At 39.5% G+C, this 13,216-nt stretch overlaps 1 protein-coding gene across 5 annotated transcripts in view; it reads left to right on the forward strand.

Annotated features, from left to right (window-relative positions):
• The first annotated feature begins 948 nt into the window (after window positions 1-948).
• Window positions 949-13,216, forward strand: part of nipblb (NIPBL cohesin loading factor b) — a 50,594-nt gene continuing 38,326 nt past the window's right edge. For 2 of the 5 annotated variants that reach the window (XM_042080397.1, XM_042080396.1), the window contains exon 1: window positions 950-1,322. The gene's annotated coding sequence lies outside the window, so the exon portion shown is untranslated. Of the gene's footprint in view, window positions 1,323-1,433; window positions 1,533-13,216 lie in introns of those variants that run through there. The other 3 variants (XM_042080394.1, XM_042080398.1, XM_042080395.1) reach the window with 3 other exon arrangements.

Here is a 13,216-nt window from a genome sequence, read left to right on the forward strand (position 1 = left end):
GCACAAAACAAAAACTTACAGCAAACATACGGCAAAGTTATTATAGTGTAATGTCAGTGGTTAAATGGCACAAATGTGACAAAATTGATTGGCCAGAAGAATGTAAGTCTTGTTCAACTGGTTTTACATTGAGACAAACCAAACTCATGTTTACCTTAACTGTGTCATTGGGGAATGTGTCTTTTTAAAGATTTACAAGTTGGAAAAGTGTTTGGACCAGTAAACCATTGTGTCAATCCCTAACACGATCATTGTCTGTGCAACATATACTCCTGTGAAATTTACAGTTTAAACTTACTGAACAGAACAACACTTTGAATAAATCAGCTCTCCAGACTGATTCAGTGCACCATTCAAAAGTCTGACATGCACATCCTTTTCTTTCTCAGAGGAATATGAAGGACATGTAAAAAAATCTAAACAATAATATTTCTGCTCAATCCATGAGTCTGTGACTGAGAAGAAGGCTATCTGGTTTAGAAGGCCCAATGCTTTTGCTTTGGGACACAAAAGGTTTCTAGTGAACAGAAGACCCACCCTTCAGTCATGGATCTCCATAATTGCTCATGCAATCATCTATTGCAACGTAAATCCAAAATGTCTCATGCCTACACTACTAGAATAAAATTGTGACATGAGACATTCATGTTCACCAAATTGGGATGTGGAAGGCTACCACTCGGATGAATAGCCAGCAGTCTTGAATGGAAACATCCTACAAATTACATCAACACCATCATGTCATATACCCAGATCAATGGTAGACGTATTGCACATACCAGAGGATTGTGCAGATCACTTTTCCCTTGCCCTGGTTCAAACCAAATGTGACGTCCATACTGTACGTACAGTATGCCTGGTTTGAAAGATACCAACAGCCTAACAGCAGAAAGCATTGCAGAGATCAGCGGAAGTAACTGGGTCGCTGCTGGTTGGTTTGGCGCCGGTGGAGGGAGTCATTCCTGCAGCAGTACTTCCGGTCGGCATTTTGTTCTGCGAGAGAGGGGGAGAGTCTGTGGATCCTTTTATCACCGCGTCAATAGTCTTTCAGTTTTTACTTGTAATTATTTTCCAGAATCTAATAGAAATAGGTACAATCTCGCATCAGTTTCAGAGCGCCACCGGTGAGAGCACCGGTTAAGGGGATGCTCACCTCCCTCAAGCATTCATGTTTGCTGTGAGAAGGAAGAAGAACGAACCCTCCCGACCCGGATTATTGTTGTTATATTACTCGGAGGAGCTGTGAGAGCGATTGAACGGAGGGGGAGCTAGACGCGGATCCGAAAACACCAACCATTTCTTTTTAAACATCACATCCTGAGGTAAATACATACACGTTGTTTTGTTTTAATCAGATTAGGCGGCGTTTGTCGGGCGATCTAGTCGAAATCCGAAATGGGTGTTGTTTACATTCAGTCAAACTTGTTAGTATATAGCTCCTCTTACTAGCTCGCTAGGTAGCAGATCGATGGATGGTTCTTTCTTCTCTACCGCTTAGAGCCCTATGACACATTCGCGAAGTCTGGCTGTCGGTGAGTTTCCTCAGGCGAGTCCGAGGTTCAGCTACTAGCCAGAAGGCCAAAACAGGCCATTGAACGCGAAGAATTGTAACGCTGGCTAGTGACTTGTTCACCAACTACATGTGCAGCTCCTAGTACTTATTTACTTCATCAAGGGCGACAGCAAACCAGACATTGACAAAAATACTTGGTTGATCAGTGAGTTACCAAAACTGTTTTAACATAAACAGTAACTAGCTAGCTAGCTGTGTACGTTAGCATAGCAAGCTATAGCTAATCACAAACTGATGTTCCAAGCGTTAGTGTTAGCATTTAGCTACCATACCAGTTATCAAATATATGCTTTTGGTAATTATGAATAGCCAGGCTATGGACCTGCTAAGTAGCTGTTGCTAGCTATCTGAAGCTCTGGCTTGAATTATGTAGCTAGCTAGCCAGCTAGTTATGTAGCAGCTAGCTGGGTTAACTTGTGGATCTAATCGGCAGTGCCGTTACGCTGTTTGGCGTAACCTTAGCAGGAACTGTGAATGTTAACGTTAGTTGTGGTCGTTGATTATGTTTGACGATCCTAAATTGAGAGCTAGAGGACGATACTATCTTTCTCAGACCCGTTTGCAAGTTATTTTCACATCAAGCAAATGAGTGGAACCGTAGTCGCTATACAGTGACATAACGATACCTAGCCATTGAGGCGCGTTAATCATGGTTTTCTCACAGGATTGTCCTTTCTCCTGGACATGTTTTGTTTTCGTTTATCACAGACCGGGGGGGGGGGGGGGGGTCACATGTTTATTTTACGTTTGTCATTAGTTTTAATAACGCAGCTGTTGATAACAATCCAATAACCTGACCCATGACTCGAAGTTTTGTCATATTTGTCATTTCGTCTCAGTTGCAGTTTCAGAATAAACATCGAGTAGCATACTGTAAATTAAATCAGCCTCTCTAAGTTTGACTGCTGACCGTACCAGACATGTCAACTGCTAATATAGAAATCGTCTACACAAAATAAAATATGCTAATTTCCTCTAGTAGCATCTGTGAGTGAATAATAACCAAGCAATGCTCACCAAACATTAGTAAGTTAATGTTATGTCTTCGGGGATCGTGGCTGTATGTGAAATACTGAACACATCATACATGGATGGAGTTCAAAACACGAATGGTTTCAAACAAGTGAACTGGAAACATGTTTAGTGTGTGGTTGATGAGAATGCCTTTGAAAGAGCTTTGGTTAACTTTTGCTGGCGTACATTATCGTCGGGACCACCGAACTGCTAGTTAGCATAATGGGAGGTCACAACTTGACGAAAATAGTCTGGTTTCTTTTTCTTTATCTAATACTTAACTCGTGGATGAATTGTTCGCTTCTACTCTAAAGCACATAGACCACGGTAGATACGTTCAAGTCTTCGATTTACCTCTGTTTACAGCTGGCTAACCGTACGTTAAATGTAACGTTAACGTTACTTGTTAAGGTAGTTGTCGACTGCTAGCAGTGATGCCATTCACGTCCACCTATTTAAGTGAATAGATAGCTATATTGTAAACACAGTGTCCTTTCTGCATGCTGTGAGCTATATATGCAGTTTATAAATGCATTGCTGTGATCTTAGTCGGAACTCTGACCTTATCTCAAAAGCTATCTCTTGTTTTGGAACCCCGCAGGGCACCAGAAAGCGAGCTAGCCACATTTTAAAAGACCTTAGCTAGCTTAGCTTACCGTATCCATCCATTTTATTTGTCGGGGGTTGATCACCAACGCTTCCAAATGTAGGGTATGGAGGTCAACAAGAGGAATTTCGGGTATTCACACAAGCTAATAGATATTACAGGGAACGATTTTAACAGACATCTGCCCCTTTACAGTATCTGCTATCTCAACTGTTGGTTAGTTTTGTTTTCTGAGCGTCAGTTGGCTAGAATAAGTTGCAAATGTTAACATACGTAGACTTCAATATCCTCGATTATTACCATTAGCTACACGTAATGGTAAAGACCCCCAAGTTATATGAATGTTTTGTTCGTTGCAATAGTCAGGCCATTCTAAAATATGTGCGGCTATCATGGGTGCTTTGGGAAGTTGTTGACCTGCATCCTCATGACACTCGCTCTTGGCCTCACTTAGCTAACGTTAACGTTGGTGATCAGACAGCCAACTATCGTTCATTCTCATTTAGCGTTTCAGTTTAAAAGGTAACAATGACTATTCACTGAACCTCTTATGAAGATGCACAATGCTTAATTGTTTTTGTTGATATTGTGTCAATAGAAGCTGGGTTGTGAATGATAAGTTAGTTTGTTTTTCTCTCGCAACTCATTCGTTTCACATCCCAGTTGTTGGTGTCGGAGTACCTAGCAGTGTTGCTAACTGGCAGACATCAGCTAAGCTAGAATAGCTAGCTAGCGATGCGTGTATTGCAAGCCATTCCCATAGCCCTGAATTTAGCCTGCAAGCTACCGGTAGTGTTGTACGGACATCCACTCTGGCTAGGTAACTAGCTTGTTGCAAAGGTAACATGCCGATTGCAAAATTGACTGCAATTAACCAGCGATTCGCTATTGTTGTATAAACTGCAGCTCCGAAATTCACCTTTCCAGACTAAAAAATGCGAAGCTTGTATCCGGGTTTTGTGGTTAGCTTCCATTTTCAAAATGCTAATTCCAAGCCACAATCTATCAACATTGCATACATAAACTTTGTGTAGTTTTCATGCGTGCCAGTGAGATATTTTAAACTACAACCCATATTTTGCGTGTTGTGTCAAATGATACATTTTCAGTAGACAGTAACATAAATAACGCAAAATATCGGATCTTGATAAGTTGGCTATCCTAGCTATTATATGTGGCTGGCTAGCAGTTTACCTAGCAACCTTTGGTCGCTCGCTATGTTTTTGAAATTTGATGCGTCAATTCATATAGTTCTAGTTCTATCAAAAGTTTTGAGAATGCCTTGGTTGCAGAGCCATAATGTTGTCATAGTTTTAGCTTCTCAAAGGCAGTTCTTGTAGCCGTGTGTATATGCTTGGCCCTTTGCATGCAGTTGGCAAGGGTTTACATGGTATCGCTTTTTAGTGCGCATACATCCCGCTGCGTCCTAGGAATGGCCTCCCTCCCCATAAGGCTATCTGATAATCCTTTGTGCCGCTCGCCCGCCTCTGGCCAGCCCAGATTCTGTGTGATACGTTGCAACAGACCCTGTGACGGGGCGTCAGCTGTAATGTGATCGTGCATGAATAGTTTTCCTTTAACGGTTTATTTGGGTTTCGTCGTAATATGCATCCCATATTTCCTCACAATCCCACCTTCCTCACTGACTGTGCTATTATTTTAGCATACGCACGGGACCTCCCACTACTCGTCAACCCTGCTGTCAGTGATTTTGTGGTTCCCTAAAAGTCTGGTTGCGCGAGTCCGGAAAGAGGAAGATACCTTGATCCACACAACTCGCTCTTTGTGATCTTACGTTTTTGTTCCTGCATCTTGTTGAATGTTTTTACAGGATTATGAAATACCAATAACAATGAAATACTATATAATAGGTCTTTAGTATTTCTATTATGTGGGAAGGTAAATGTATATAGTGCTAATCTATCACTCAAAGCGCACAGATTATTGCCCCACATTCACCCATTCACACACTGATGGCTATGGGAATTTATCTATTTTGTTAGTAGTCCAGTGTGGAGAGGTTTCTGCTGTCAAGTCAGAGGAGGCATGAATACAAGGCATCATTAATCATTACATTCAATATAATCTGAATAACTAATGCTGTTGCATGTTTCCAATGGTTAATATATTTCATGTAGTCCTACATATTACCTAGAGACCATATTCTAGGGTATTACAGAAACTATTTATATCTTGGTAAAAGATCAGTCAGTTTGAGCAACATTATGCCTTGTCTTGGTTGACGACATATTTTTCAAAATTCCCTCAGTCATACCAACATTGACTATAGTCTAAATAAAATGAGATGTAGACAGCTTGATTGAAGACTTTCTTTTTGCTTGGTCAGCTTTAAGATGACCATTCTATTGTTTCAAGTCTGTTGGTAAAAAAAACCCTCAGATCAACATGCATTGTCAGCTAAGCTATGTGAAAGAAACTGTATTTTACAGATATACACAGCACAGCATACACAGAAAATGAATAAGGTTAGATGGGATGTTTTGCCATTGCAGTTAGCACACAGGGAATGTGGCATCACTGTATTCGGTTCTTTTTGCTGTTTAATAGACCCTTACAGTTCTTAGATATTGACTTGTCAGAATAACTTAAATGTTTGTAACCATTGGCTTACAACATCGCTACCTGATTCACAATAATGCAATTTCCTACATCAACTCTCAGACAACTCTCAAATAACAAAATGCTGATGGCTCATTGACTCATGATAATTTCTTATAAACATCTTGGTTCTAGGAAGCCTATTGCTTGCCTGTTTTGTGACAAAATTTCATTTTGATCAGGGTTCCCATGGGTCATGGAATTTCTGGAATATCATGGAATTTTGGAAAGTTTATTCCAGACATGGAAAGTCAGGGAATTTTATAATTTTGGGGGCAAAGTCATGGGATATCAGGGAATTTTACTGTAGCAGTTTAAAATTTACTTGCCAAAATACATTAATATAAATATATTTCCACACAGAATCAGTGTATGTCTTATTATTAGCTTTACTGCTTGCCAACTTTGTTTATTCATCTCCCGCTCTTAAAAAGTAAAAGATTCTTGAAAATTACACGGCTGCTCCGAAATATTTGGTCAGTATATTTTACCATTCATTATATAGTAAGTCATGGGAATTCTGATTTTTTGTCATGGAAAGTCAGAGGAAAGTCATGGAATTTTAAATTTGACTTAGAGTAGGAACCCTGTTTGATGGTTTTAACAATTACAAATTGGCTCAGTAGAACTGACCATTCAGCGCAGCCCTATGTTACATTATCAGGAACAGGCACAGAACATGTTATACAAGTTTTTCAAGAATAGGTAAGGCAGTCCTACATGTTTAGACTGTTGGTGATCATATGGATATTTGAATAATCCACATCTTGCAGGAAAGTACTGAAAATATGGTACAAAGTTTGAGAACCATTCTCGTAATGGGATGACCACATCCATAACACACTTAATTGAAATACCATGATGGACCCTGGCCCAGACTCGTAAAGTAAATGTATAATTTCAAGTACATTTATACTTTAAAGTGTGCTCGAAGAGGAAAAAGATGAACATGTCAGATGTCAACTGGATAACACTCATAACCATAAAGTTTATAACCATACAACAAAAAACATGAGCGTTGAGATTGTAGGCTAGCGAGACAATAGACTTTTCCCGTTTCTTACACGCAGGTGCATATGCACCTGTTAACCCCCTGCATGTTAGCAGTTGTCTTGCCACAAGGCAGACAGTGTCATTAAGGCATGTGGCCAAAAAAGTGGTGGTGGTGAGGAGAGGTATATTGCAAAAAAAAATAGAAAAGTTTGCTTCTATGTTTGTCTTCTATAATTCTAATTTACATTGTTTTAAGTTAGCTGGCCAGAATTTAAATGACTTGTTCACATATCAGCAGCTAATACATTCAGTCAATTGTGTACAGATACCATAACTTATCCTTATGGAAGAATTATTTTTTCAAAGAAAAAATTAACTTGAGTGTTTGCCATAAACTCAAGAATCCAATCGAAAGCACTTTTGAATATAGGTTGATGGGTAATGTTAATGACAGTCTTGTGCTGTTTTGATGATGGATGGCATATGGTGCTTTCCGGTTGTCTCGTAAATCCGCCGCCCGAGTTGGAAAGTGTAAATTACCCAGCTTTCTTGCGGCATTTTGGGCAGGCACGCCCACTTTACCTCGGAGTACTTGAGGGTACCCCGAGGTGGACGTACGACCTTACAACAAACATGGCTGCGCCCATAGTTGAGATGAGATGAAATGTATTTTTTTGCATATTTAGTGTTGGTTATGTTAATGTTGATGTAATGCTCTTACACACTAAATTACATTGCTGCTTCAATCCGGTCACCAATTCATGCATTGCACGGTTTTGCTGTACCTGCAATACAATGTAACAATTTGTTTTCCAGCCGTTTAGATAGAGGCTACATGTAGCACAAAACAATAACAATGACTAGCCTCCTGCTAATGCCCCTCGTGGCTCGAGAGAAAGGCGTTCCTAAAGCCACTCATTCGTACATGTTGTACGGGTGGGTGTACGATGATTTACGAGACAACTGGGAAGCACCAATATTCTAAAGCATAACTTACCTTTTGGTAAACCTTTCAGATTCCTCACTAGTAACAGTGAATGATCAACAGATCATCCACTGTTACTATGGCATTTTTGCCTCTTTCCAGTTTGTCATGCTATGAAGATAGCAAGATGTAGCCTACATGTGCTTTCCTGAGATTGTAAATGGACAAAGATGCGTCTGCATTTCAGCAATATAATGGGTGGAAGTATCATAGTATTTTTTTAACCAGTTAATCTTGTGAATTGAATTGACATACTAAACAAACACAGGAGTTAAGGGCCGTTCACACCAAGAACGATAACTATGTATGGGATAATGTATAGAACGCCGGTCATTATTGGGAAAAGGGCGAACCCTAAACAAGCATGTGTTAATGCTGAAGTAAAGTAAATGTTGAATGCTTGGATATATCTAAGTTGATCAGCAAATTTGTGGCTAAATTAGCTGTGATTGTAGATGCTGGTAATCTGCCAGGCTATCCTTTAAACTTGCTGAGGAACTACCCATTGAAGTCAGTAAACTGTCTGGTACTGTGGTTAACACACCGCTGCTGTTAACACACTTTTTTTGTTTATTATTTGTGTAATACACTGTCCTGCGCTTTATGCACAATGTAGCCATGGGACTAGGGCTGGGCGATATGGTTGAAAACTGTATCACAATATAAGTATTTCATATCAGTCGATAATTATTGATTTTTTAAAAAAAATCTATTTCAGATAAGGACCAGAAGAAAAAAAAAGTTCAATTTAAACACTTTTATTTTCAACTTAACCTTCCTCTGATTTTAATCACCTCTACGACGGAGTATTAGGGCCACACATAAAGAAAAAAAATATTTTTGCCATGGCGAGATTAAACTCGACATGTTGACTTTAAAGTCGACGTGTCGACATTAAACTCGACATTTCGAGAATAAAGTTGAAATGTAATGTCGACTTTAATCTCGACGTGTCTACTTTAAAGTCGACATGCTGACATTAAACTCGTAATAGGCCCTACTGTTTAAACATAGCCTACACAGTTTAAGCTATGTAGCCTACACTAATACACAATATGTTACATAAAAGAAAAATGGGCTTCAAATAGGTGTTATTTCAGATAGATTGCAGATATTCAGATAGATTGCGTCTTGTCTGTTAACTACTCATTGCCGTCATCGTGAAGTGCTGTCTCGCGGTTATGGAAATACCATGCACTATGCCGTTTAGGCTAAATAGCTAGAAAAATATATGTATCCAATGATATAATGTTTCTATACAAAATGTTATTTCACTCTGTTTTACGTGGTTAAGGCCACTGCACATCCAAATAACTGCCCTTCATGACCCACAGGCAGTCACTCTCCAGGATAACATGGCAAAACTCATTTTTCTAAAACTGCTTTTCCATGTCTCACCTGCAATACGTATAGGAGGCTAGAAACACATAGCCTAAGCATATATACTATTTTGATCCTGTGAGAGAATATGTGTTCATGCACTTTATTTATGCACTTTGTGTGCATATGTGTGCATGTAGGCTACTAGCCTACATGGGGTGGTCGGGAGGACAGCTTCATTCGTCCCTCCATAGACATTCAGCAATAGGCTGTTTTGCATCCATTACAAACAAGCAACGTGAAAGTCTAGGATTGGGGAGAGCGCCTAGTATGCCTCTAGTGCATAAGCATGAAGTTGAACCTTTAGATGAAAAACAACACTTTAATAATAGGCCTACAATAAATAAATAAACTGCTATGACGTTTAGGCTACTTTTGACCATCACATTTATCGCCTGTAACTCCGTGATAAGGACCTAACAGCAAAGTATTTGGCTGAGCAACGTAGGTTAATATGTTCTATGTTTTGTCCACATGATATAGGCCTATGTCTAATCATTGTTACACTCGAACACTCTGAATCATTGTTGCATTTGTTGCATTGTTTCATTTGTCTTCCCTTTCAATCGCCCCGAGCGGTCATTCTCTCTCCAAACTAATTTTATTCTCAAAATGTTGAGTTTAATGTCGACACGTCGAGATTAAAGTCGACATGATATTTCAACTTTATTCTCAAAATGTCGAGTTTAATGTCGACGTGGCGACATTAAAGTCGATACGTCGAGATTAAAGTCAATATTACATTTCAACTTTATTCTCGAAATGTCGAGTTTAATGTTGACATGGTGACTTTAAAGTTGACATGTCGAGTTTAATCTAGTCATGGCAAAAATATGTTTTCCTTCATGTGTGGCCCTAATACTCCGTCGTACACCTCAGTTATCAATCAAAGCAAACAGGGAAAAGAAATAGCAACACAATCATGAAAAACACTCAAATAAATAAATGTGCACATAGGTCTGAATGAAAAGCAGCACTGGTTGATGCCTGGAAATATTAAAACAAAGTAGCTTAATTTGCTAGTTTATCATAGTCTAGGTACTGGTTAGACTGTTCAGTTTACCCATGTGTGTTTAAGTTTCAAATGAATACTTTTTCTCCTTGGGACAGGCCCGTTTGAGTCTTGGAAAATAATTTTCCATTTGCATCGGGATTGAGATGATTAGAACTTAGCAATCAATTTGAATGCAACAGTTTTGAAAAACTTCGTGCAGCTTGCTAATGATGCTAACCGGATTTAATAGCAATTTAGCCAGTTGTCTTGCACGATTGCGAATGTTTGGCCTGAATATCGCCTACTCCGATAGACTTGCACATACTAGCTACAATGCAAGATATATTTAGCCTATTTATTTATGGACAACGTAAGGCGGGAGGTGTGTGTTGCTTTTAATTATCGAATGTTCTATCGAACATATTTTTCATTGATATCGATTACATGTCTATTGCGATACATATTGCTATCGTTTTATCGCCCAGCCCTACATATCGCACAGCCCTACACCTTACTGTATATTCGTGTCACATTGTAACTACATGTTATGTTGTGCTGCCTTGGAAATGTCATGGGGAAAATGCTACTGATACAAGCATTTTGATGACCATCAAATGGTCAATTAACCGATTTAAAGTGATTGGCAAAATGTTGATATTTTAGCTCAACAGCCAGTTAAATCACACCCTTTCTTTCTGTGCTCCTGAATCAATGTGTGTGTTCAAACATCAGTGTTTTTTGAAAGCATACACTGACTAGACATGTAGACTCCAGAGATTCAACGTGACCAAAAGTGTATTGGGCTAGAAGTGTGCGAATTCGATTTCTAAGCATGCTCTGTCTTCTAAAGAGCTTTGCTGGTTGAGTGTGTTTTAGTCAAAACACACTAATTGTTGAGAAAAACTGCCTTGTTGTCAACTGTATACAATTTATATGGTTAAATATCCTTCAAAGTAAGGAAAAAACAGAAACTTAATGTCTATTGAAAGAAAAGTCACTATTTGGCAGTGATGACGTGACACTCAGCATGTGAGGAAATAAATCATTTGTATGATGACCGACCAGCTTGGTGACAGAAAGGATCCCATCCATAATGTGAATGGACTTCAGAAATGATGTATGTTTAAACAGTTTTGTATCAATCAGTTTCAAACTATTCAAGAGAAGATTTCCTTGCATATAACAAATTCATGATAGTTGGCTATTCGTCTGTCTGCTGTATTATTTGACCACTTTGTGGGGAAGAGGTCAACAACTTTTCTGTAGTTACATTTCATTTTCTTGTCAAACAGTGCCTTAATGTGTACATTAATTTGACCAGAATGCTTGGATACCAAGACGTTTTGGTGCTGTAGAAATTGAGGGTGTTTGTTGCTATGGCCAAAGCCCAGCCATTAGTTCCATATCTCTTGTAGCCAAGCTGGCATAAACCAGGCTTCTGTTAAGCCTTAGCTTTGTAAAATCTGTTTGGTACTCCTGACACCAAATTTAGTGGAAGTCTGTTGAAATCTATCTGTATGTCTGTCACAAACTCTCTATGCTCTATCAGGTAGCTAATTTGTTACTCTGTAGTAAAGCAATTCTTCATTTAAACTTCACAACAAATTTGGCAAAGGTAGTATAGGTGTAATAAAGCTTGAAAAAACAGTAGCAAATCCATAGGTGTGAAGCACACATCACAGCAGGAAATTCAACCAAGCCATGGTGTGAAATCTGTTGCCATTAATAAATGGAATAGCGTGAATGGATTCTTTTTCTGTAGACAGGTTTTCTGCCTCTCTCATGACCCTTGTTTTGGCCTTCCTCTCCCCCTCCCCCGTCTTCTCATTGTTTGCGGTGTGTGAAGTTGCCAGAATCCCCGCCTGTAGAACAGGCATCTGTAAGACCGGTACTCGGCACTAGATTGTGCTGTTTGGAGGTCAGAGCAAGCCGGTTTTGTGTGCTGTTGATGATTCATGCAGCCTCTGTACTGTAGCGTATTTTCTGATAATCACTTGTGAAATGTCCTTGTCATGAAATGAAAGGAAGGCGGGTGGACACTGGCATGCCCAACTCCCCCACCCCCCACAGTGGTCTAGCAAAGTCCTTTGGAAATTTAAACTAGTAACAAAATTACCTTAAAGCTCCTGAATTATTGCTTTTTGTTAGTATTAATGCTTAAGATCATGTAGTTTATTTCTTTTTCTTGTTTTGGTTTCCTTTAGCCAAGGAAATGCAGCCATTACTGTAGTAGACAGGGGATGCTACGGTGAGTGATGTTAATATCACTGCACTTAGGGAGGGGCGAGTTTTGCCAGTTTACCCAGGGACAGTTTATCCTTCCAGTCTGGAGTATCCGGAGCAGGTCTTGTTTGTGTGTTTCTGACGAAGGAGGTGGTCATGAGAACCCACCCGACTTTTCACCTCAGGCCAGCAGAGAGCAGCCGCTCCGTGCTCCCCATCTGTCCATTCTTTCTCTTGCTTTCTGTTTCTGTATCTCTTCACACTCCTCCCTTCCACAGCAGAGTCTGTTCATTCAGGCTACATTGTTGAATTGAATGACGAGGGAAGAAACTGCAAGTTGTCCTAGAATGTGTCTGATGACATCAGTGTTGTTGTCTTGGTAGTGGATAGATTGCTGGTCACTGGCAAGCCGTTGTCGTCCTTGAGAGGCAACATTACTGACTGAGTCTGGATGTATTGATGTATAAAATAATTTGCATGATGATCAATGCCAATACAGATAATTGTTGTTATTTATCTCTTTTTTTGTTGTTAATTATAACCTTTAGTAGAACGGAAACAAAAATGTTTATTAAAAAAAAAAAATAATAACTTCCAGGCCTTCATAACACAACATTTACCTAATGCAGAATTGATGCAGCATAATTGATGGACATCAGCCACTGCCATCGGTAAATGTAGTGACCAATAGCCGAAAGGCTCAATTACATAGGGAGTATTCATGATCAACGTCACACAATGTACGAATCCCCATCTAAAACTGACGTAAACGGTCATGCTCCTACCCCGACAACAACGTTACATAGAGCAAAATCAGGCGCTCTGTAC

This window comes from Alosa sapidissima, chromosome 23 (genome assembly GCF_018492685.1).
Source record: "Alosa sapidissima isolate fAloSap1 chromosome 23, fAloSap1.pri, whole genome shotgun sequence".
Lineage (NCBI taxonomy): Eukaryota > Metazoa > Chordata > Actinopteri > Clupeiformes > Clupeidae > Alosa > Alosa sapidissima.